The sequence below is a fragment of the Triturus cristatus genome, chromosome 7, assembly GCF_964204655.1.
Source record: "Triturus cristatus chromosome 7, aTriCri1.1, whole genome shotgun sequence".
Classification (NCBI taxonomy): domain Eukaryota; kingdom Metazoa; phylum Chordata; class Amphibia; order Caudata; family Salamandridae; genus Triturus; species Triturus cristatus.
The window spans coordinates 1,215,805,927-1,215,832,383 of NC_140590.1; the positions used below are offsets into that span (position 1 = coordinate 1,215,805,927).

Below are 26,457 nucleotides of genomic sequence, written 5' to 3' on the forward strand. Positions count from 1 at the left end.
GAAGGCTGCTCTTCGCAGCTACCACTAGGATAGCTTTCTAAAGGTTATCTTTGACCTCATACATCATAAGGGTCGTTTGGACTGGTGCAAGGTGCCCACTTTAATTGTTGGACAGCATATACCAGGCCAACTTCTCACATATATCCAGGGGGAAAGTTTCTGGAACAAACAGATCGGACATACATTTAAAACACAACACCACTTTTAACATTCACTCACCAATGACTGGGCACCGGTATTAAGGTCCTTTTCTCTATGTTCCCGGAAGAACCCCCCACATTGATGGCACTGCAGACGTTACCTGTCAGTGCCTCCCGGGCACACTTGGTCATTAGACTGTATGATGCGGCCAAAGGGGGACAGACCAACACAACCGAACCAGGCACTAGAACATTGGAGCTCATCATTAAAAAAACCTTTGACCGAGGAGGATTCACATTTCTGTTGCACACTGACTGAAAGGCTTACATCTAATTGCAATCTCGGTATTATTCATTTCAAGTACTTACAACAGATGTATTTACACGCCCTCCCGTCTGTTCCGATACGGATTAGGAGGGGATGCAAAGAGCATTAGGTGCAGTGAACTGGATGTGAATTTTGTGCACGTGGCCTGGGAGTGCGGACAGATTCAGGGGTACTGCCGCCAGGTTGTGCAGGCCTTACATTTCATAACATCAGACTCAATTGACCGCATCCCCCAGATGTGCCTAGTCCAATTACTAAGACCAACAAATCGCAGGTTTACAGCGGTGGCAGTGCTTCTGGCCAAAAGGAGAGTGGCAATACGCTGGGGAAAGAGAACTGCACCCAAATGTAGGAGCTGGCTGCTAGATATGGTGTACTGTAAAGAGAATTAAGACATATATGCACATGAGTTGACGATATCTGCACGTCCCAGAGACATGGGCACGTCTAACAACGTATCCATTGTCAAACTCAAAAGACCACACTCCTACAGTTGATGTGACTAGGTAGATGCGCACTTCGACTATGTAATATAACGCAAGAACCTTGTGTCCAGCCCCTGCAATATGTGTACTGATTAAGCAACAGATGATGGCATGTTATATATGTATTGTTTTAAAAGATAAAACTCAATAAAAATAAAAAATCATAAAAAAACAAATCTGAGTTCTAACACTGTTTTTAAACTTGAATAGTGACAAATAGTGTTGCAGAGCCCCAAGAAAGCCACAATGAGTTGCAAAACGCACATTAGATGTAAAGAAATTATGACTTTTAAATATAGCAATGGAGTGGTGCATATCTTAAAGTGAGTGATTTCGTTTATTGAATGAATTCAATAAAATAATTTAATGGTCGTTTGTTGATTGGTGCCTCCATAGAGAAAACATTACAAACTGACTACATACACCACTGGGGAGAATGGTGGATATTTAGCACTGGTCCAATCTCTGTCCCCCACAATTATTTAAATATTGTATTTAAAAAGGAATGGATTGGAGCATAGCTACTGAAAACTCAATGTAGAAAGGGAGACGGTGTCTTAAAGAACTGGGTTAAAATATGAAAACTATGTAAGGGAAACTGATCTGTTTTAATGTATAGATATGGTGAAAAGATAGTGGACTGAAAAAACGACCATGCACAAAACGCCTGTTATTTATCAGCTGTAACTGATACTGTTTATTGTCTAGAACAGGGGTCTTCAACCAGTAGCTCGCTCCAGCTACCGCGGAGTAGCTCACCTGTGTGCAGCCCAGCTTATTAAATTAGAAAGCTTTTGCTTGGTTGAATTAATATGCATATAACAAAATAGAAATTATACAACACTAATAATATTAGTAGTTCTCAATGTGTTTCATTGAACACAAGTAGCTCTCAGTACAGAAAAGGTTGGAGACCCCTGATCTAGAAGTCAATTGGACCCAGAGGTGTTAATGAGAAGTCTAATCTGCATGTACAACCTATTGTTCCTATAGTTCCCATATATACAATAAAAAGCAATATAAAAATAACATGAAATGTGATCTTGGGGATGAAAGAACAAAATAATTTAAGAATGATAATGCAGAAGCTTTGTCGATTACATTTTGGAGGAAACACAGGAAGATGTTTCAGTTCACACTCCTGATGAAGAGTCACAAAGTTGAGTAAACTTTATTAGAGGGGATGAATTTATAGCAACAATATTTTACAACATTCACAGATTATCAAATAAAATTAAGGAATTTTGAACATTTAAGTAACCAGTGAAACAATTAAGAGTGCTTAGGACCTTGGAAGGAAAGAGCTTCTATCTACAGATATTGCTGATAACAGATTTCTGGTTGGAAGGGTCACAATTTTTATCACTATCGGAAATAAGCTTCAAAGTAATAGGTGTGCAACTAAGTGACTGTGGACATCTTCTGTAGAATCGCCAATGTTTCTCCAAGTGTTCTTGACTACCATGTCAGAGTTCGATATCGCAAATCTTTGGCTGATGTAGGTTGCAAAATACTTGAAGATATCAACAGGGCTCAAAGTATCAAACAGAGCCACAGACCTTAACATTATACCACAATGAACTCTCTATGACGGTGAAAATATGAAAATGACACAATCTCAAAAACAATTCATTCACGTATTCAGGGAGGACTCGGCTCTAAGCTTGCATATTTTGAGACTTGGCACTGAAAATAGACAAAGAATATTTTCTTACTTAGGAACACGTTTTATTGTAAAGGGGTATTACTGAGAAAACGTAGTAAATTAAACATGCCACTGATGACATTTCGTTTTAATATTTATTTTATAATCTTAATTTGCTCTCTATAACAGTCAGATGTGTAACAAAGATAACCATTGAAATGGAACTTATTGCACAAATTATTCCAGCACTTTGAGGAACAAAACAGACCTTTAAGAAATAAAGACCACCTTTATACTTGAACCCTCACACCTCAGACCTAGTTACAGATCTTTGCCACTATACACTTTCTATAGCGATTGGTGAAAATATAGTAATGACATTCAATTAAAAAATGATATTCAACAATGACTTTCTAGTTGACCCAGGTATTAATTAACCTGCAGTATTTGAGATCAGCTAATGAAGGAAGGACGGGAGGAAACAGAGAGAGAGAGCGATATTAGTAGAGGCATGTTATATTGCAAAGAGGTAATACCAAGGAGAGCTGAAACAATCTAACAAGGTTCAAAGAGGCCGTAACCACTAATTCACTACATCGTTACCAGACCACGATGCAGAAAAATAAGTCAACAGGAAATGACTTGAGGCAGTGGTGAGGCAACACACCACAAATGAGTAAGGGTCAACACTTCATCCTTGAGGCAATGTCAAAACTTAGAAAGGCAAATAAAATAATACTTAGACGAAATAAGAAAGCCCAAAAACAACACAATCAGGCGTGCAAATCATCAGGCCAGCATACCACTTACAGTGCAGTTTATGGTTTACACAGATGCTTTCTTTGTTTCTAGTTTTGCTCTGGATTATGAAACATGTTGTTCTATAACATACAATTTTTTCCAATTTCATTACATTCAGCCTTTTGGCTCGGAAGCCTATGCCAGTGCATTATGGTCAATGTAATACAAAAATAAAAGAGCATAAATCCTAATAAGTATTTGCTCTATCTCCTCAAAGGAATGTTAACATAGCTCGTGTGAAAGCAGCTAAAAACTCACTTTTTCACAAAATAGCGCAAGAACATTTTAGAGGACTATCTGCAAGGGATCATCTTTCCCTAGTGAGCAGCCACTCTTTGCCCCGAAGAAGCCACAACATCTTTCTTGCTACAGTAGAACCATGGGGGTGGAACATAGTCAGAAATCTGACAACAGTAGAACGTGTTGTTTACAGGACGTGGGGAAGAGGATATGCATAGAGAGATGGTTATGAACAGAAGCCTTGCATACTTTGAAGTGGCTTGGTGTACCTCCTATAGCCTGTGCAATGACAAGGAAGCAGCAGCAAGAGGGCTCCAGTTCCAGAGACAATGTGGCTGGAGAGAAGAACTGTTAAGATTCAGGCAGAGTACTTTGAGTAGTATGTGCTATCTTTCGGTAATCTAATTTGTCATTTTCACTGTGAAATATCTGATCTGGTGCCTACCCATTTTGACTTCAGTGCAGCAGCACCTTGGTGGCAAAAAATTGGAGGAACATATGATGTTGCCACTATCTTTGCCTAACAATAGCGGTCTCATCTTTTTATCGATGGCGCTCCTCATCCCCAATAGCTAAAGAAAGGAGGAGTCAGATTTACAACCTTGTTCTTGCAGTTACATGTTGAATGCCCTAGCTACAAGTTGAGCAGAGACAAATCCTACTGCAGATGAGTGGTATGGTCCTTGACTACACATGTTGCTCCGTCTACTAAGAATGGCCTCGGGCTATGCACCATTCTTTCTTTCGAACACGCAAGAGCCTCTGGTCTGCACTTTTGTTGGTAAATAGGTGGGGGGATCCTGAAACAGCACATGGAGGAGGCCTTGTCCAGTACCAAGAATGATGACACAGGGTTTGGGAGAAGGAGGATCACAAAACACCAATGTCTTCTACTGCAGAAGTGACGCTTTTGCTGGAGGATGCAAAGAAATATGCAGACCATGGCAAAGGAGGCACAAGAAAGACCGCCAACATTCTTATTCACCTCCAATGATGTGAAAGGTACTTGGCTTCTTGCGGATTAGATGGATTAGATTTGGAAATTTGCCACAGGTAGAGAGCTGAGGAAGAGACACTTAACTTCCTACTCTAGACAACTTTTAATAGACAAACAGCAATGAAGGGAACAAAGCAAAGGAGCATCGTCTGCATGAGCACGAATTAATGTTTTAATGGCATATTTTCTGTGACCTCTTTTAAATGGCACTTATGAAAGTGTAATTTCTATTAGCCAATGGCATGCAGGCAAGTGACCAATTTCTGCAAAGACATAAGGGATTCAAATAAGCTACTTCCTGTTCAGAGGACTGTATGGTTTGACTGTTTGATGATCAACATATAATCAGAGGCAGCACAGTGGAAAATAACCACTTTGCTATCAGTAGGATTAAACCACTCAGGAACAACCAATATATAGAAAACAAAAGAGATTGGATGGGGTGCTCCTGTTTAGGGTGACAAAATTACCAAAGAAATGCAGCAATCTATCAGTGACACTATTTAATATACCATAGTACTATAGGCGTCAATCACTGTCATTCCTATTCCATCAAATACACCCCATCACCCCTGTAGCTCATTCAAGTGTGTGAGAGGTGGAAAGTAGCTAACAAGGCATGTACAAGATTACCAACAGACGGTAAATCCTCAATTAAACGATTACTGTTAAGTAGGCAATGACACGGGCGTGGCCAAGCAACATGGCCGACAGGACGTGAGCTCCTTCGGCTCCCGACTAGCCAGCCACCAAATCCTTAATTATCCTGTCTGCTGACGCCCAAGACAGACCCCCTTGAGCGGCTGGGCCTCTACACGCTGCCGGGGTGCCCTGGGGGAGAGTGAGTCGGAGTATGTGCCTGGAGTCGGCTGAAGCGGCTCCACGCCCGTCGACCCGCCAGCCCTGAGGTGAGCTGCGGATCGCGGGCTGAGCCGTGAGACGACCTCGGACGGGGGCCTCGGGGGAAAGGTGCTCGGCGACGGCCGCCCGGAGGTGTCGGACGGTTGGGTTCTCCCCCTGACCTGCTGGAGAGTCTCTGAAGCCAAGGGGTTGTGATCGGCCTCGCTGGACTGGTGTGTCTGCGTTCCTGAGGTACGGCGTGACGGGCTGCTTCACCCCCCCTGGGGGGGGGGGGGGGGGGAGACATCCTGGATCCCCCTGCTGGCGCCTGGGGGCCCTCTGGCTCTTGGGGTCCTCAGGGGATAAATCACTAATGACTGGCTGCGGCTCTGCTAGGAGGTGGCTGCTTTGACGCAGGATACTTATTCCTACCCCGTGTGGGGAGACGTCCGCTCCGGCCATTCTCTTATGTGCCTGCCCTGTGCAGAGATCGTGGGGTGCCCGACCCCCTGCGGAAACCCTCAGACAGACTGCCTGCCTGGAGACTGCTACGGGGGAGATTCTGGTGTTCGGGAGCACTGCAGGTGCCCTCACAGGCGGATGAGAGGTCAAGATACATCGCACTGGCGACATTTTTGAGGTGAGCAGCTCTGGGATCTCTGCTGGACCACTTGCTAGGGCCTGCCTTGGGTCAGGACTGACTCTGGCTCCCCAGACTCGCTGGGCGGGGACGTGGGCCCTCTCGCGCTTGACCTGGCCCCCCACGTTCCTGGTGACACCTGCAGGAGGGACGTCAGTCTGCTGTCGATGGCCCTATAAAGGGAAACTGGGCTTGGCGATTGCAACACTTGCGGACACCTGTGCGTTTCACTTAGGCCTGCATCATGGGCAAGGACAGGCTTTCTCGCGCCTCCAACCCCAACACTATCCCACAGTATACCACACAACGCCTATCTATGCAACAAATCACTCGTCAGACAGGCCAGGATGGAGAGGGTAATGCCTCCAATGAGCCGTCTCGAGCTGAGCTCCTAGAGGTGATACAGGGGTCCCGTACCCCCCTGGAAAAACAAATTGAGACAGTCTCCATCTATGTTAATTTACTACGGGTGGATCTGCGGAAGGTGGCGGATAAGGTCTCCATGGCGGAGGGAGACATCGTCCAGCTCCAGGGTGAAGTGACCTCCCTGAGGCAACCGGTCTCTCAGCTCACCAATACCACTGGAGCGCTAGAGCGATGAGCGGAGGAAGTGGAAGGGCGGGCCCGTCGAAGCAACATCGCGGTCCTGGGCATTCTGGAGCGCTCTGAACAGGGCAATGCGGAGCGACTCCTGGAGAATTGGATACGTACTAAGTTATGCCCCATGGGTCTATCGGAGGTCTTTGTGGTGGAGAGAGCCCACAGGGCGCTGGTCCCTCCGCCGCCGCCGGGGGCTCCTCCCAGAGCCCTCATTGCCAAAATACTGAACTATCTAGACAAAGACTGTATTCTGAAAGCAACAAGAGAAGCAACAGACCTCACTTTCGACAACGCCAAGGTGTCCATTTACCCAGACTTTTCTTGGCATCAAGCAGAAGCTGCGTGAACTCCACCTACAGTACATGTTACTGTATCCTGCTAAACTCAAGGTGATAACACATTAAAAGGCCCAATTCTTCGACTCTCCAGAAGAGGTACGGGAATGGCTTAAGATCAGGGGAGAGGCCCTCCCCGGGCACGAGCGGAGGGGATTCCAGAGTACCTGGGGGACCAGACCTCCCGGGAACCGCAGGAGCGGACGCAGGAGTCAGGTCGTAGATGACACCCAAGCGGAGAGACAGCGGATCATCAGTAAATTGCTTGTGGGAGGGTGTTCGGGGGGGAGGGGGAGGGGGGGGTGGTGGTTGGTTTTTTTCAGGCATTGTATGTATTGCATTTAGGGCACAGGGCCTAGGTAGCTACACAGGACACGGAACACACAGGGATTGGTTACTTTACCATACATCGGGTTTAATTTTTAAGCTGGAATGTGAGGGGGCTGGGTACATGCACCAAGAGATACAGGGTCCTGTCCTTTCTCCGCAGACATCAGGTCTCGATAGCATGCCTCCAAGAAACTCACCTTACGAACAAAGGGGCTCAGAAATTGGAAAAGAAATGGCGTGGACAGGTTTTCCACTCTTCATTCTCTACCTATGCCAGGGGAGTCCTTGTGTGGGTGGCCCCCGGGGTCCCATTTGCCATCCAATATGTGGAAGCTGACATCCATGGGAGATATCTACTCCTTAGAGCTAAGCTGGACGGTAGAAATGTTGCCATAATGAACACCTATGCCCTAAACACAGATGACCCAGTCCCTGCAGGAGGTCCTGGTATCGGAGCTGGAGGTTCCACTACTTTGGATGGGGGATTTTAATTGAGTCCTAGACCCCGTCCTTGACAGGTTACCACCCCGCAATGGCACGAATCCAAGGATGACGACGAAACTCTGAGAGATCATGGGGAATATAGGAGCCCAGGATGTATGGCGCCAGAGACACCCAACCCAGAAAGTGTACACCTGTTTTTCGTCCACTCATAATACACACAGTTGCTTGGATAGGGTCTTACTCGCAAATCCTGATGCGACTACGTCCTTTGAGGTGACCATCAAGCGCAATTCCTATCTGATCACTCCCCTGTAGCGTGTGTAGTTGACTGGGGTGGCCCGATATGTCGCCCACGGACTTGGAGGTTGCCGGCAGAGATTCCCGAGGACCAAGTAGGGAAGCATCACCTAGAAACTGCCATAACTGACTACATTGACCTAAACTGGGGCGGGTCGGACTTATCACAGGCTATGAAGTGGGAAGCCCTGAAAGCGGTAGTGAGAGGGGCATGCATAAGCCTCACATGCGGAGTTCAGAAGCAGCTCCAACGAGAGCTGCAGGAGGAAGACCACCACCTCTTAGATACAGACCTCTGAAGCCCCTGACACAACGGGAAGGGATGGGGAACATGGCATCCGGGAACGCATCCATGACATTTGGGACAGGCTTGACAAATACACGCTCACGCAGTACAGACGCCTTCATAGGGAAGGAGATAAATCGGGCCGTCTTCTGGCCTGGATTCTCCGGCGGGAACAAGCCTCTGATGCAATTGTGGCTTTACAGGAGCCTACGGGAGGCCTGGTGCACTCCGAGGTGGGACTGCTGCGGGTCCTCAAAGCCCATCTCCAGTTGGTTTATACAGCAGACCCTGCAATCTGCGAGGCGTCTTATCTCCCTTACCTGCATAGCCTGACCTTAAGGTCTATCCCTAAATTGGCACAGAAGGAACTCGACGAACCCCTAACACTGGGGGAGGTACAATCTGCCCTGCAGCACCTACCACGAGCCAAATCCCCGGGTAGTGACGGGTTCCCTCCTGAGTTCTATCAAGCATTCACAGGTACACTTCCCAGCCTCCTGGTGCAGGTTTACCTCGAGGCATTTGAACGCGGAGTTCTCCCACCGAGCATGACACAAGGGGAAATCTGCATGATTCTAAAACCGGGAGGGGATGCCCATGAGCTCTCATCGTATCGACCGATCACGATGATCAACACAGATGTTAAAATCTTATGCAAGCTCTTGGTCTCTCGATTAGCGCCATACATGACTCACTTGGTCCATGAGGACCAATGTGGGTTCATACCGGGACGAAACACGCCTATGAATCTGCGACGGCGATATCATATTCAGCATGAGGTGCGGTATCGGGGGGAACAGATGGTATTGATATCCATTGACCTCGCCAAAGCGTTCGACACGGTGGACTAGGGATACCTTCTTGAGGTCTTACGCGCTGTGGGGTTGGGTCCCAAATTTTGTCGCTGGATTCGCATTTTGTATACAGCTCCCCGCGCCAGGGTAAAACTTGGGGGCGCGAGGTCAGAAGAGTGGTAACTGGGAAGGGGTACATGCCAGGGGTGTCCCCTTTCGCCTTTATTGTTTGCTCTGGCCATAGAGCCCTTTGCGGTCCGGTTCAGGACTGACATGGAACAGTGGGGAATTAGAGTGGGTGGCACGAGTCATATTATTTCCCTATATGCTGACAATGCCCTGTTTTATTTGGCTTCTCCCCGGGACGCACTGCGGCTATTGCTGCACCAGCTAGACAGGTTTGGAGAGGTCTCTGGATTACGACTTAACCGCGGTAAGTCACTGATCTTTCTATTGGCGGGACTGGCCTCAGTGCTCCTGGGGGATCTACCAGACCTCGGGCTGCGCTGGGCACAGACAGGGTTCTGATACCTTGGGATACAGGTGGCCCCGACGGACACACAGGCGTTAGCCCAGAACGTAGACCGCATAATCACGTCCCTACAGCAGTCGGTGACATTTTGGAACACTCTTCCACTCTCATTGATGGGCAGGCTGGCCATCTCTAAGATGGTGATGCTTCCTAGGACACTATACGTACTCCAGAACTCACTATGTCCATTGCCGCCACGAGTTTTCAAAACTCTCAACACGTTACTCACGTCCCTGCTGTGGGCGGGCCGGCGCAGTAGGGTAGCTCTCAACACTATGATTCGCAGCTATGAGGAGGGCGGGCTGGAAGCTCCACGCTTCGACCTACATTATTACGCGGCCCATCTACAACATGCGGCACGTTGGTTCACAGATACAGACAATTGGGAGAAACACCTCCTCTTAGACAGGGTAGACATCCAGACGCTACAGGAAGCACTGATGCAGGGCAGGGGGTCGGACACATCTCTTCCCTATGTTGGGCGACACACAGCCAGTATATGGCAGTGGTTTGTTGAGAAGGTCTTAGGATGGGCACCCTTTCACAGGGAACTCCCGATCTGGGTACTGGCCCGCTTCCTAGACATGAGGCATTACATGTCCTTTCAACCTTGGAGGGAGGGTGGATGTGAAGTTCTTGCCGACCTTTTTCCCAACTAAACCTTCATCACTTACAAACAGGCGGAAGAGAACTTCAACCTTGGACAGGGCCAATTCCACCACTTCCAGGGAATTCAGGATGTGGTGAAAATCACCTGACCTCAGTACCCGGACATTCCACCACTGACGCACACCCTAGATATCCTACTTTCATGCGGTACCGGTCACAAACTGATTTCTCTCCTCTACAAAGCTATGAAACAGGATTCCATTCCCCCTCCCCCGGGGCCGCCATCTCGGGCTGCCTGGGAGAAGGATCTCGCTACCCAGGTGGAAGAGAAACAATGGGCACGCATAGGCTCCCTCACACGCAGTTTACTGTAACACCATGTATCATGTTATGGTACAAAGCATTTGGTTTAAGTTGACGCACTTTAACTTCTTACATCGCACCTACCTAACCCCGGTATCCCTGAAACGTATCTCTAGTGACAGGGGAGATTGATGCCCTAGATGTGCCGCAGAGAAAGCTGGCTTTTTACACTTAGCATGGGATTTGTCCAATGGTCAGGCAGTTTTGGGTGGGGGTGGTGGGAAGGATTGTTGCGGCCACAGGCCTTCAGATGACGCCTGAACCCTTGCATCGTTTACTTGCATTAGTCCGGAAGCCCAAGAAAAAGAAACTCTCATATAAGCTCCAACAATTAATGCTGGTGCTCGCTAGGCGCAGGGTAGCTATAACTTGGATGGGGCAAAGAGCCCAAGAAGTGCCCATCTGGCTTAAAGATGTCTGTGAATGGTCCCTAGCCGAAGAAGCCCACATGAAACTCCCCCGAAGGGACGGGAAGCTGCAAGAAGACCTAATGGATTGGCGTGACATGTGGACCTCTGGGTTGGCAGAGGGGGAGCCCTCCTCGCAGGATACAACTGACAGCGAGGAGAGTGGGTTAGATATAGACAGTGGTTCTAATCTCAGCAGGGAGCAAGAGGGCCACCCCTGGTAATGTCTGCATTGGAACTCAGTGCCATGCCCGGTCTCCTTCCTAACTGTAATATGCTTGCAAATGATTTTCTTTCCCCATTGTACCTTTTCCCCCCCCGATGCTGCCTTCTGTGCTATGTGCCATTAATAATGTCAACGATATGCCTACATACGATGATCTGATGCCAATTTGTTTTTTTTGTATTTGCAACATGTAAATTGAAAAATAAAGTTAAAAAATAAATAAAAGAGAAGAGCACAATCTTTGTGCACTTGAAAAGATGGCTACCACACTGTTGGAGCTTGCATTGCACTAACCCTACGAAGGGCAATGATAGCAATAATGAAAGGTCAACTTCAATGAAAGAAACTGCAGTAGACAAAGCTCCTTATCGATAAGGAGCTTTGTCCACAGGAATTGGGGCAGTCGGGCTATTCTAAAACGGGGGCTGGTCTAGATGCGAACTTGGGTCTTGGTCTGGACTTTGGCGCTGGCTCTGGGGTCCATCCCAATGAAAGGGAAAAGGAAAAGGAGAAGGATAAGGACAGTGAATGTTTTTTCTCAGTTTCTGAGGGGGCAGAATGGTCGGAGGATGAGGAGTGCAGCTCCTTTTTGGACTCTGAAAATGACTCAGAATTAGATCCTCCGTTAATTACATCTAGACCTCCGGCGGGTCTAACCGGGAGGAAACCGGCTCAGGCTCAGGCTCTGGCTCAGGTAGATTCTCAATGTGAACTCAGTTGGGATCATTCCCATGCTCTGGTTTTGCAGGGCTCCCCTAATATGGATACTGCTCATATATCAATGTTGGAAGCTATCCATAAAGAGATAATTTTACACCGAGAGGAAACACGCCAGGATAATCGCAAGGCCCAGGCTGCTATGAGGAAGATTCAGGGTGTGGTCAGGAAATTATCTAAAACCTGTGTAAATATAGGGGATCGAGTATCTAATCTGGAGGAGAGAATCGTGTCTACGGAGACAGAGGTGGCAGTGGCGATTAGTCAGGTGGACTCTCATTCTGCACAGGTGGTGGATATGCAGTGGAAAATGGAGGAGATGGAGAATAGGCTGCGCCGGAATAATCTCAGGGTGTTGGGAATCCCTGAAGGAATTGAGGGCTCTGATATCAAAGTGTACATGATTAAACTTTTTGAGCAAGCATTTCCAGAGCTCTCTAATTGGAACTGGTCTACCGAGATCCAACGGGTCCATCGTACCCCCTTTAATATCCGCAAAAAACCCAAGGAAGGAGATAAACCCAGGGCTGTGCTGATCTTTTTTGGCAACTATATTTTGAGGCAATCTATCGCAGAAAAAGCCAGACCGGACTCTAAAAGAAGTGGTGAAGGGGTCTCTTTCTTTGTTCGCCCTGATTTTTGCCACACGACAGTAGAGCGTAGGTGGAGATTGAGAGGGATGATAAAACTATTTCAGGACAAGAAGATTCAAGCCTTTTTGATAAATCCCGCTCAGCTGAAAATAATCAATGCAGGGAAGACATTATTTTTTGCTTCAGAAATTAAGGCAAAAGAATACCTGGACTCCCTTGGCTAAATAGAACTATCTGTTGAGTAATTGGTGGGGGGTATCCATTTCAGTTCTGTTCTCTAGTGTCGGGATTGGCTAGAATTAGGTGAAGGGGAACAGGTCATAGATATTATAATGGTCAGAATATTGGCCGGGCCTTGATATTATATATAGGATTATTTTTTGGCTTCACTGGATAGCCGTCACTGAAATCTCTGCATCCCATCCTAAGCACAGACTAGGTCTGAGCGCTTCTCAGGTAGGGGGATGGTACAGGGGGAGGGTGGGTGGGGGGGGAAATGGAGGTGGGTTAATAAAAAGTAGAAAAATAAGATGCAGTATGGTGTTTGTAGAAGAAGTTGGATATCTTTGTAGGCAGGTCATGATGATTAAAGTATTAGTCAATTTGCTAACTATGCAGATGGTTTTTGATAGGGATGTACTTTTTAGGGATGGCAGGCATTAAAATTTGTTCAGTTAATATAGGTGGGCTGAATGATTGGAGGAAGCGTAATAAATTGGCACAGTACGTGAAGCATAATAATTTTGATGTTTTATGTCTGCAAGAAACTCATCTTCCCTGGGCTCGAAGGAGTCTTATGAATTTAAATGGTTTTGAGTTGTTAGCATGTACAACCCAATCATCAACAATTAGAGGGGTCGCAGTCCTAGCCAGGACTTCTATGGGCGGTAGTAGGCGGATCAAAACTGATGGTTGTGGGAGATGGCTTCTGGTGGAGATGGGAAAAGGCTTCACACTCTGTGTTGTTTATGGTTCAAATTGTGATGATCCTGAAATTTTCGATTTCTTAGAAATGGAGCTGGTAAATTGGGTAACCCCAATAATATTTTGCGGGGATCTGAATATTTCGGCTGATTGGGTCAATAATACAGCTTATTGTGGACGGAAACCGAGAGTCTTTAGGGCTATGAAAGCTCTCACTTGCTCACATGGGCTGGTAGACGTGTGGGGTACTAAGGAACCTTTAAAACCGGGTTTCACATATTTTTCAAACCCTTTTCAAAAATACTCAAAATTGGACTATTTTTTTATATCCTCCTCAGAAATTAATAGGGTAGGAATTATTAAACTTCCGAAATTCTTGTCGGATCATAACCCGCTAGTATTAACAGTACAAATGGTAGAGGTAGGAAAGATTCGAACAAGGTGGACGCTTGAAAGGAGGCTATTATCGGATAGTCGTTTTGTTGTTCATATTAGGAAATGGGTGACTGACTTTTTTGATGCCAATAGATATAGTACATCACGAAATGGGGTTTGGGAGGCATTCAAGGCAGCTTTCCGAGGTGAAACGATAAGCTGTGCAGCAAGGCTTAGGAATGAGGATAGGAGTAAGGTTGAAAACAGTGTCAGGAAACTGTCTGCTGCAGAGGAACAACATACCTGTGATATTGCTCAAGGTCGGGTTAGTACCGAGAGTTACAGGTTATTATTGGTAGCTAGAACTGAACTACAGAAATTAGTTACATTGAGAGCGACATCCGAATATCAGTCATCTAGGACTAAACGGTATGAAACGGGCGAACAGGCAGGTAGAATTTTAGCTTTACAAATCCGGCAGGGGAAGGCAAAAAACTTCATCTCTAAGATTGAAGAAAATGGGATAGAATATTCAGATCCCAAGGACATCCTTCAGGTTTTTAAGAATTTCTATCAAAATCTTTATTTAGAGGCAAAACCAAACGAATTTCAGAATGAAGAGGTTGTTGATGATGGACCTCGTCTAGGGAATGCGGCAAGGGAAGAGCTGGAGAGGGATATTTGTGGGAGTGAAATAGCGGCTGCCCTACATGAGTCAGCCCTTGGCAAGGCAGCAGGTCCTGACGGAATTCCCGTGGAGGTCTATAAATGCTTTGAGGCAGAAATCACCCCGCTTCTTATCGATCTCTTCAATGGGATAATTGGTACAGGAGTGGTTCCAGAATCATGGAAGGAAACCAATATAGCGGTATTTCATAAGAAGGGGAAACCCAGCGAGAAGCCGGGCTCTTATCGCCCAATTTCGTTAATCAACACAGATACGAAGTTATATTCTAAAATCTGGGCTAAGAGGCTGGGCAGGATCATAGGCGACCTCGTCTCCCCATGGCAGCATGGATTTGTACCTGGTCGTGGTACTACGGACCACATTAGGAGGGCGATAGCTCTATTTGATATCCAGTCGGCAGTGGGGGGAGAGATGGCCATGATTCTGCTCGATGCAGAGAAAGCCTTTGATCGTGTTGGGTGGAACTTTCTTTGGCAGATTTTAACTGGTAGGGGCTTTGGTAAGAACTGTATTAAAGCACTGAGAGCAATGTATGCTGATCCAGTTGCACGGATTGTGGTTATGGGTGAGTGTTCGGAAAAAATCCGTATAAGTAGAGGTACGCGTCAAGGATGTCCCTGCTCCCCTATCCTCTTTGCCCTCTACATCGATCCTCTGATTCGGGAGATTTTAACAAACCCTATGATAAGACCTGTGATATATGATGGGTATGAAAATAAGATTATGGCGTATGCAGATGACCTGGCAGTGATTACTACTAACCCTCAACAGGCACTTGGTGTTCTGGCTCACTTGGCCAAATCATTTGGTTATAAATCTGGTTACTTGCTAAACGAATCGAAAACACAAATTATATGTACGGCAAATGTTGTCAAATCTGACTCCAGATATATGGACTCGGCAATTTATTTGGGTGTTAGAATCAATGCTTCAGTTGATAGGATTGCAGAGGAGAATTTTATCCCACTTGGAAAATTGATTGAAACTGATCTGAAAAGAATTGATGCTCTACATCTATCATTGATTGGGAGGGTGAATGTCCTCAAAATGACAATGTTTCCAAAAATTTTATATTTGTTCCGTGCTATACCCTTGTTAGTAGGGGAAAAAATTATTAAACGGCTAGAATCAATCTTTATAAGGTTTATTTGGCAGTATGGGAAAATTAGACGCTCCACAAATCTATTGTCACTCCCGAGGGATAGGGGTGGGCTCACTTTACCGAATTTAAGACTTTATCACTGGTCCTGTTTGCTAGCTGAAATGTCCATCCTTTTTCAGCCTACACAGTCTCCTAACCTAGCGGATAGAGATCCACAGTTGCCACCATCTATTTTTGAGTTACTAGTTGGAAGAAAAGCACAAGGTTTACTGATGTGTGAAGTGGAGCGTAGATATTATAAAAGACCTCGTCTTAAGATTTTGGAAGGTGTCTGGGGAGTTTGGAGAGCTATTTCTAGGCTCTTTAAGATTCCCAAAATTCATGCCTATCTCCATCTTAGTAATTCTAGTATATTCTGGGGGAGGGGCTTCGATAGGAATTTACGGATTTGGCAGGAGCACGGCATTAGTACACTAGGAGACCTGGTGGGTGAAGATGGGATAAAGGGTTTTGATGCACTCCAAAGTAGAGCTGGTATCCCTTCAAGTCATTGGCTCTTTTATGTTCAATTGGTTAGTGTATTCAAGGGTTTAAGACTCAGGCTCCCTATTGTGTCAGAAATCCCCTTGATTGATATGTTGGTAAACGGGGGCTTGAGAATTAAAATAATTTATACGTTTTTGTTGGGTGAAATTAAAAGCGATATCGGGAAAATGGAGAATACTCTTGCTCGGAAATTAGGGAACCCCGATGTTGATTTGGACATGGCTCTTTATCTGAATAAAAAAGTATTTCGCTCTACGAACTTGAGGGCCCAGCATTATAAGACCCTGTTTGATTTATATTATACCCCTGCAAAGCTCTTTTCATGGGGGGTTAGAGATGATGACAGATGCCCCAGATGCAACATGGGTCAAGCAGATCTGTTGCATATGTTCTTTAATTGTGGTTCGCTATTAGCCATTCAGGGAGAAATAGCTAAATTCTGGGGGGAGCTATTAAGCCAGAGGATAGAATTGTCTTCCTCTTTGATGCTACTTGGCATAGATAACAGATTAAATCTTGGGAAAGCTGAGGAAGCCCTGGTGTTTATTTCTGTAGCGGTACTTCGGATATTAATTACCTCAGGTTGGAAGGATACAAATGCCCCCTCTTTCCAGATATGGCTATCCCGATTATTGGGCATATATAATATTGAGATATCTCTCTATGCTCAGAAGGGGAAGAAAACTCAGGATTTTGGTAAAATGATGTGGTCTCCTATCTCTGAATGGATCGCTGTAAGACCATGTGAGTGACGTATACTGCACTGTGGAATGTACATATATACTGCCATTTGGTTCTGATTCTCTTTTTCTTTTTAGGTTTAGTTCTTTAAAATGCAGCTGAAGTATAAAATGCTGTCAATTATTGTTTCTGTCTATGGTATCATGTAATATCCAACTGCATCAATAAAAAATTAATTAAAAAAAAAAAAAAAAAGAAAGAAACTGCAGTAGACACGAGTGGCAGCCCCACAAGCCTGGTGAAAAACAATGTTGAGATGCTATGAAGGTACTGGTGAGGGTTAAGACGGATTATTCTGTTAAAGCCTTCAATAAATGCTCTGAATACAAGTTTTTTGGGGGAAAAAAAAGTAGGCAATGACACAAAGACACAATGCATGTTTATGAACTCGGAGATGTGGGTACTCATCTCGGCTATACTACAAGATCATATATTGTGTGATTCTAGACACAAAATGTGCTCTGTTCATTGGCGAATGTTAAAAAGCGAAGGACGCCATAAAAAATTGTACATTGTGCTTTCTAGTGATTTCCCAAATTTATGTTCCCACTACCCCGTTTCCATCAATTTTTGATTTCTGTATTCCAGGGTCACGCCTGCCCAGACATACAAATGCACACAATACTGTTCAATTATAAAGAGAGTTTAATAAGATGTACAAATGCAGGCCATCAGAGCAATAATATCCTACGTCTGGAATGTATATTAACTGAATGTTACTTATTTCAGAAGTAAGGTAGTTAAATAGGCTATAATAAGATAAAAAAATGGCATGGATTTTGGATAAGATGATGTATATGTGAAATATGAAACAAAAGCACCATTAACAGCGAAATGAAGCCTTCAGGGTCACTCGAGAGACAGTGTAAGGGGCAGCATGATAACTCAGTGTTGTGTACACACCAGCTTCCTTTCTTTAACTGTGTGTGATAACTAAAATTTGCAAGTTGTCTGAGCTTTAAAAAATAAATTCTAACTTTACAGTTTACATCCTGGATCAGTATCGTATTTTAGCATTCATATAGTGCTTTCTAATCCTATCTTACCTACACAGATAGTACGCTTCACCATGTGAAGTGTGAGGTCAGAAACATGTTGTCTTTACTTTTAGCCTATGTTGGAAGTGTTTCCATGTTGTGGGTGATGACCACTGAGGTGTGATTATTATGGTACAAAGCATTTGGTGGTGTTATGGATGGTTTGCGGTAAGCTGGCAGATGTAATCCCTGCAGGTCCTTCTGTTGTGTTCTTAATTTTTCTTTGACACTCTCAATCTAATTTCTAATGATGACCGTGGTCCACTCTCAGACCTTATGGATCCTGAGGGAGGTAACAGATGTAGAAAAGGCGTGAAGGGAAAAAGAGATCTGTCCCGACAGACAGCATTACGAATTCTCCATTATAAGATTGCTGTTATGAGCTGACAAGTAAGAGATTTGCTATGATGAACTGTGTTTTTTTTTTAAATCACTTTTAGGTCGAGCCTGGGCAGCGCATACGCTGCTCTGCGAGGCATGCTATATTCGAGTGTGGACTTGAAGCCCCACCCACTCTCCACCCATATTTGTTATTTACTTGTTTCATTGTCCTTCGTAAACGCTGCCTTCTGATTCGTTTATAGGCTTGTTAGTCCCTTCATAGTACCGCCTCGTCTTCCTTTGTACCTCCCATAAAGACTGGCCCTTTTACTGCTGTTGTTACACAGTATGTCTTATTTAGTCTGTAAGCACTATTTTCTATAATGAGTTTCTCATACTGCAGACAGACATCCTTTCCTGCAATAGTCAGCGCGCCATGCACACTTTCACTTTCCAAGCAGCCTGGGACAATGGTGGCTGCTTCTTTTAAATTAAATAGGTGTTGCATTTACAAGAGTCTGGGCTATTTGCATTGTAAATGACAATGCCTTTTATTTATGTGTTAATTATCAAAACAGATGAATAAAAGGCATTGTCATTTGCAATGCCGATAGCTTAAACTCTCGCAAATGCGAGACGCATTGCAAATGCTTGTTTATCATTGACATTATGCTCAGAGTATGGGACTGCTTATCTGTTCCTGTCACATGTCACATCTGCAGGTATTAGAACACCCTGTGCCTCAATCGAATAAAATGATGTAACCTTATCCTGTTGATATGAAACTTACTGGATCAGTTTACAAAATGCATGCCCCTTACGACTACCACATATGTATTTTGTGATACGTACCAGTACTCCCTAAACTCTACAGAAGTCACATAAGTGGCAATTACCCTGGCCTCTATCACAGGTGAACGCATGATAGCTCCTAGGTGCGTTGCAAAGCGCTCGACATTTCAGAGATGCGGGTACGTGAAGCCCAGGAACCAGATTATTAGTCGTGACAATGCTACTTACTTTTCAAACAAGAGACACAAATTTCTCACTTGCCTGTTTTTCGTTTCTTTTTTATGTTATCGTGTTTCTGTTCTATAATAAGCCAATGTATGAGCATGGACGCGCAATATTTCAATGGTGTCTCTTCCACCAGTTAGGAAAAATAAATAAGAAGAAAAGAAAGGGGAAAAAACTCCATCTCGAGGTCGAGCCAAAACCATAATCTGAAAACGAGGCTGCAAAAAAAACCTACCGGACTCCAAAACAACGATCCCAGGAATAAAACCCGAAACACCGCCGAAGGGTCAAAGGAATGCCACCAAAGTCACGGCTGGGCCCAAAAACGTGTCGCGAAGCCTGCAGTCACATCCACGCGTGGACGAAAGATTAAACACATAAGATGGTGGTTAGACACACAGGGACTGTGAATCGGTCTAGACGTCACGAGAGACCAGGAAGTGCGAAGGGCCATTCTAACGACGACAGGCGGCTACATACTGTTTGGACTCTCACCTGAAGCACCTATAAGCATGCAAGCGTAAAAGTAGCCTTATAATAACTCCTCACATCTGGGAACATTGTGCTTGTTTTTCCTTCACGAGCGAGAGAACTAGTGGACTCGACTCGCGTTCAGCTTGAAATATCGAATCTGCTTTCAATAGAAATCGACTAGAAATCTACATCCTTGATCATACTCCCCTTTTGCTATTATGCTGATTTTGCAAGCATACATCGGCACCTCGTGTTAACGCAGGAATGGGTTTCATATGTCGTTGCGTGTCCACAATTAGGTCTGCCCGTTCACCCACAGGGGGCGCGCCCGTACACCAACAGGGGGCGCGCCCGTACATGTCAATAGAATCATATATGCCAACATGCTGAAATTAGAAAGAGGGAGATATTGGAGAAAAAAATCCTGGGGGTTTGGAGGCTGTGTTTTCCAGGGAGACACTCGTTTTTGAAACCAAAAGTGCCTTTATTTTTGCTGACTCACCTTAAATTGCATCTACTTCAATATAAGTCAGTGTGGAAAATACCACCCTCAAGATTTTTTTTCTTCAAAGTCTCCTACTTTCCAGTTTAAAAATGTTGATATGTATCCGAGCCAACAAATCTACCCGGAGAGAGGAGCCAAGCCTAAGAGCCTGTGCTCGAGCCAAACGCTGAAACTAGTTGGCATGTAAGCACGTCGCAAAGATTATGAAAATACGATAATATTTTATTAAAATGTGAATATCTTTAACATATCTTTAACATGCAGAAATGTTTCACCAGTACATCAGTTTATTTCACTGCATTGAGCGGTATTGATTTAAAATGATCTTTTTCAAACGTGAACTTTGAAACATTCCAACCCCTCCCCCATACCTCCCAACCCTGACCTGACCAGTAGCAAACTGAGAGGATAGTTATTTGTCATCTGTACGTTATATGCATGGCCACTGAAATTATGCAAAATTGGAGGGCCAGATTATACTGTAGGGTTCACTAAATTATGCAGCAAGAAAAGGCAAATTAGGCAGCATGCTGCAGCACATTTGTGATATTACCTCATTATTTTCTTATTTATACATGTTAACATTGTCTGGGTAAAGGTAAAAGGTTAACCCCATAGATACCAGTTTAGCTACCAAATACAGCAATTAGTAACTGAAACGTGTTCCTTCAACATCTTCAAAGGTTTTTGTAACTTTAGATCAGTTTGAACTAAAAGCATTTTTTAATCGTTAAAATCTGCAAATTATGCAGCAGATGATGGATCAAATCCATAATTATGTGGAATGCACTGCGGTCGAGAATTTTACAATTCCAGGGGGCCTGCCTATAAGTGGCCTAGCCTCTTATTCTACATTTACACATTTAGCAACATTTCAGTCTATTAATCAAACAAGGTTTTTGTAAAGCACGCATGCTTAGCTTGAGTATTTGAAGGTGCCATCATTTATGATACTAAAGAAAAAGGAGGTTTCGTGAAACTAAATATTTGCATAGGATCACATAATTTGGTTAAGAGGGAAGCCAGGATTAACCCTAGGTTTTCTGGTTTAACAATATACAGTTCAGCCACTAGATGGGTATCTCTTCTCCTTTTCAACATCAAAGGTTAATGTTTTGTTTTTAGGTCTCGGCTAGCGATGGCTGCGCTTGCGCAGTCTCGCTCGCGAGACATAATGACTTGGGTGAAGAGGGGCTTGAACCCGCCCCTCTTCTTCCCTGTTCTCCATTGGCTGGCCTAGTAAATGCTGGCCAGCCATTGGAGAAGAGGTCCCGTCACTCCAATCCTGCCCCGTCCTTTTCGGATCGGGGGGCGTGTTTTTTGCGAGAAGTCTCAGGGAGGAGACAACAGCAAAACACGCCCCCAAATCCGAAAAGGACACTCCCTTTCTCCGAGGCATTTTCTGCTGTGCCTCGGAGAAAGGCGGTGGTGTCTTTCGGTGCCCTCGTGTTTTTTTAGGACTCGCACTGGTCTTGGCTACGTCGCACTTGTGCACAGTGTTTCTTCCAGTGTTTCCCCTGCATACATGAATATTCACAAGATCAGAGGGGCGGCGCCCCGGCCACATTTCAGTCGCGCACTTCAGAAGTGCTCTTGCAACTCTGAACTTGTTGAATCAACTGTTCCGGGGCATGCGGGCCGGCAGCAGACCGGCGGAGCCGGTTCCACGGCCGCTAATCCCTTCCTGTTGTGGTTGCAGCACTCTGTTCCGGGGCATGCGGGCCGGCAGCAGACCGGCGGAGCCGGTTCCACGGCCGCTAATCCCTTCCTGTTGTGGTTGCAGCACTCACTGGGGCGTGATGCCTCCATGGTATCCTCTCAGCCCAGGCTGGCTCTGGAGCACAACAGACATGGGGCTTGGGGGGCGCCTGGTAACCCCACACAAACACCACTTCACTCCAAGCCGGATAATCTGCCCTTGATCCGCAGTCAGAGGCGGCCAGTTGGCCCTTTGAAGATGGCGATAAGAGCACGGGACGGGACAGCGGGAGCTGAAATGGAAAATAGCCGGGCCGTCTCGCCACAGTAAAGTGTATGTGGGTACATGGGAGAGTTTAACCCGGAAGCATTGCCATGCGAGGTTCTGAGGAGACCTATTCTGCCCGTATCAGTCGTGAGTAGCTCACCCAAGGTCTGGCCGTCTTTCCATTCTGGCTCTAAACGTGCATTTTAAAGATAAAACTAAAAGATGTGCCAACGTGCATCTAAACACGTCTAAGTACGAGCTCCTCACACCGGCCCGTCAGAAGGAATTCCGAGAAGGCGGTCTCCTCTTTGGGGCCGTTCACCCTTCTTCATCCAAAACTCGGGCACCTCTAACCCCAACAAAAAGATCGCCTTTCTAAAATAACAAGGTAAACACATTATAGAGTGCGCAAAATGAAACAGAACCCACGTTCACTATCGTGTTAAGGGTGTAGTTTCTAGTTCCCAGGTTGCATTCTGGTACATGTAGTTTTATCTCCCAGACCCCATAAGTGCAAAACACACAATTTGTCCGGCTTCTCAGAGGCGCGTGGGCGGCGTGTGATGCAGAGGTGTTTCTCGCTCGAGGAATGTCCGTGTTATCATCCTGACCACACTGATGGAGCACAGTGTGCCCGTGACTGTTGAAACCGAGAGAGGTGTCCCTTACTTAGGTAAATCTCGATAACAGTTATTAGACCAAGTCTGATCCAAACTTTAAAAAAAAAAAAAATGTGACCAGAAACACCCCAGCAGGTGTTCGAATTTAGTCTGCGCAGCACGGCGGGCAACCCCGAGATCTGCTGTGTAGGTTTGTGAAAAGAGAAGGCCGGCACCCTCGCTCTACTAGGCTCCCACTGCGCCGATACATCGAGGTGGGGGGGAGGGAAGAGGGCCTGTCCCGCTGTGCGCCCCGCCAACCGCAGCAATTAACAGCAGTGTCCCTCTTGACACCAATGATGCAGGCTAGACTGATTTTACTCCCTTTTACTTGCCTCAGGTGCCGTCCTACAACCCACCTACCCCTTCCCGCCCCTCCTATCTCCCTCCCCCACACATATCAACAGCGCCATTCGCACCAGCAACAACTCGGCACTAGCGTGACAAAGCTACTGCTGTGAGTGACTCAATCCCACCCGTGAGGGTCTCAAGGCGCTCGGGGATATTTTGGGAAAGTGCCGAGAAGTTTGTGCTCAGAAGTCAGTCAGTGCTTTGATGTGTGACTGAACTGTGAATTATTTTATTCACCAGCTGCAGCCATGGTGCCAATTTTCTTTCCGCCCAGGCCGCTACATTTCTTCCCGCCCAGGGTGCTACATTTCTTCCCGCCCAGGGTGTTATCGGAGAGCAAAGGCCGACTATGACCGTCACCGCACATTATGCCGTTCTGTGCGAAGAGCTAATAGTCAGGAAAACTTAAAAAAAAGAAGCAAATGGAAAAATTGCACACCCACGCCTGACCCGTTCTGTTTCCGCAGTGCTGTCCGTGAAGTGCTGCACCGCGCTCTTCAACTTACTTTGCGGAAAAATAGCGATTCGCGAAGTAGCTGGGAGGGGTGACACGGCTTCTTAATGAACAGAAACAAGCACTCCGTGACTCGCATTGTAGGTTTAACACTCCCATTTGGCAACACAGGCTTCTCCCTTCTGTGAGGTGCTGGGGTGAAGGAAGAGGCATAAGGAAGGAAGTGTCCTGTCAGGGGGAAGCATTACATCCCCCTGCCGACCCCCCAAACCCTCTCACACCAACACTACCGCCACCAAAGATGGAGAGGTCGGGTAGGGCTGGAGGTCCAGGCCTGGCTGCGGTTGCAGCCGAACCCTAAAATTATTTCACCAGGTGCTTATATCGGCCTATAAGATAGGGTCAGTGCTCCTACACCTGAGAACACATGGTGTTAACACACCGGATCATTCATGACGGGGTGGAGTGGAGTTCCATATGGGAGTTCCGCCCCCTCCTGCCCCCCCCCCTCTTGTAAGGAGGGCCCATGAGTCTGGCTGGGCGATGCCATTATAGAACCATCTCTATACAGATCCCCTCCACCTTCCGTCAAGTGAAAACTCCAGGCCATGTCCTGTGTGCAGCCAAGGCTAGACCCACGCCAGAATTTCAGTACATCCCACTGAGATACATGTACATAAAGGGAATCTACATGAGATTCGTTGGTTGCCCTGAAAATCTGACATGGATCCACCATTATTGGTCCAGCCTGAGCATCACATTAAGGCCCGGGGTGAAGGCATCGGGTGACTCGCCTCCTCTTTCAATATGTTCTTCATTCATATTTCATTATTTCTGATACCTCAATATTAAGTTTCTTAAGACTGGCAGATACCACGAAAAACTTTTTAGGAAGGAGAGTTTCGTTATACAATTCCTGAAAACAATGTGAACAAGCATTTACAATGCAACGGTCTCGGCATTGTTAAAGTTAGAGCTATTGGCATTGCTCATGACAATGGCGTTTCTTTACATGTTTTTAAAAAAAAAAAAAACATAAACAAAAATAATGTCATGAGCAATGCCAATAGCTCTAACTTTACCAATGCCGAGACCATTGCATTGTAAATGCTTGTTAATTCTTAGTGTCAGAGGGTAGAGCGTGGGTGAGGGCAGACACCACCAGGGCCGGACTGGCTGTAGCGGGCACCGGGCATTTTCACGGTGGGCCGCCAGGGTGGGGGCTGGTTTTGGATCCCTGGGAGGCCGATTTTGTTACCGGGGGCCGACCATATCAGCCCCTGGTAACAAAATCGGCCGAAACCAGCCCTAGCAAACAGCTTGTTCACACAACCGCCACCCCCGGTCCTCCTAGGGGCCGGCCAAGCAGTTTGCCAGGTCCGAGTTCAGTTCCTAGTCCGGCCCTGGACACCACATGAAAGTTAGGCTTGTTTTGAGCTTGAGAGACCCAGAGGACCCTGAACTGAGCCAGAACCATTCCCCTAACTCAAACCTTAAGTAGCTAGCACACCTCTATTAGTGGCATATCACAAAAGGCATTGCTAGCGCAGAGCTAATCGCCTGTTTTATGCAGCTGCAGGGCATACATTTGTTTAACCAAAGATTTCTCTGAGTAAGTGCTTTCTTTTCAGACAGCCTGACTCGGAAACAAAAAAGAGGCAAATCTTGCTCACTGTTGCTGAGCTGTACTATCTGATGATAATCACTAAGGGACATATAAGGTGACAATAATAAAATTTATGCCATGTAGGGGCATAGAAGAACGGAAAAAACAATCGTAATACTGTCCCCTGGTCAGTATTTTTAGGTTAAGGCTAGTATGAGAAAAACTGAAACAATCTGCTAAATGCAGCATTTGTCCCATTAGAAGCAAGAACACATAATAGCAAATACAAGCAAAAATGACTCACAAAGTGTTTTAGATGTGTCAAATCTATTCCTAAATTATTTTTAGGACAAACCGAGACAGACTTGTCATGTTAAACAAGCATTGGCAAAGCACATAGGTCCCACCTTTACAGTGAAAATTCCAAGCTATTGACCAGCAGCGGCCGGTCCTTATGGGCTGGGGGGCTACGCTCCTACCATTTTCCAGGCAAGAAGAGTGTCTCTCAGGCTGAACAAAGGTCAGCATGACAGACACTCTTCTTGTTCAGGCCAGGTAGCCAGGAGCTAGACATGCACAGGCCCCCTGCTGCCGGAGCAGAATTTTGCTAGGCTGAAGATTTCACAGCCCTCTGGGGGTGAGCTCCTCAGCCTGGCAAAAGTGCGTCACTGATTGTCTTGGACCTGGTCACTTCAGTTTTAAGCCCTGAAATGCCCAAGGCTGAGTGTCAATCAGTGACACCTCGTCGCAGAATGGGGTAGGGTCTGCAGTCTCACTGACCCCATGTGACATGGTTGGGATTGCTTCTTTCCCTCATTGGCTGTCCTAAGGTCAGCCAATACGGAAAGGCGGTAGTCCTCCGGGGATCTCAAAGGCTTCCCTCTTGGAGAGTTACAGTTAAGGTGACTCCTCAAGACCTGGTTGTTCGAATAGTAGCAGCTCAATCCCCCCCCCCCCCCCCCCAGCGCCTTGAGACCGTCACGGGCGAGTAGGACGCTCTACAAATGTTTGATTGATTGATTGACTGAAGGTAAGTTTAATG

General features: G+C 45.9%; 1 protein-coding gene across 1 annotated transcript in view; it reads right to left on the bottom strand.

The window, feature by feature from the left end:
- LOC146811643 (uncharacterized) overlaps positions 1-19,807 on the bottom strand; it is a 132,255-nt gene extending 112,448 nt beyond the window's left edge. Inside the window, 1 exon segment of the mRNA XM_085618611.1 lies at positions 19,636-19,807. The gene's annotated coding sequence lies outside the window, so the exon portion shown is untranslated.
- Positions 19,808-26,457: the final 6,650 nt, after the last annotated feature.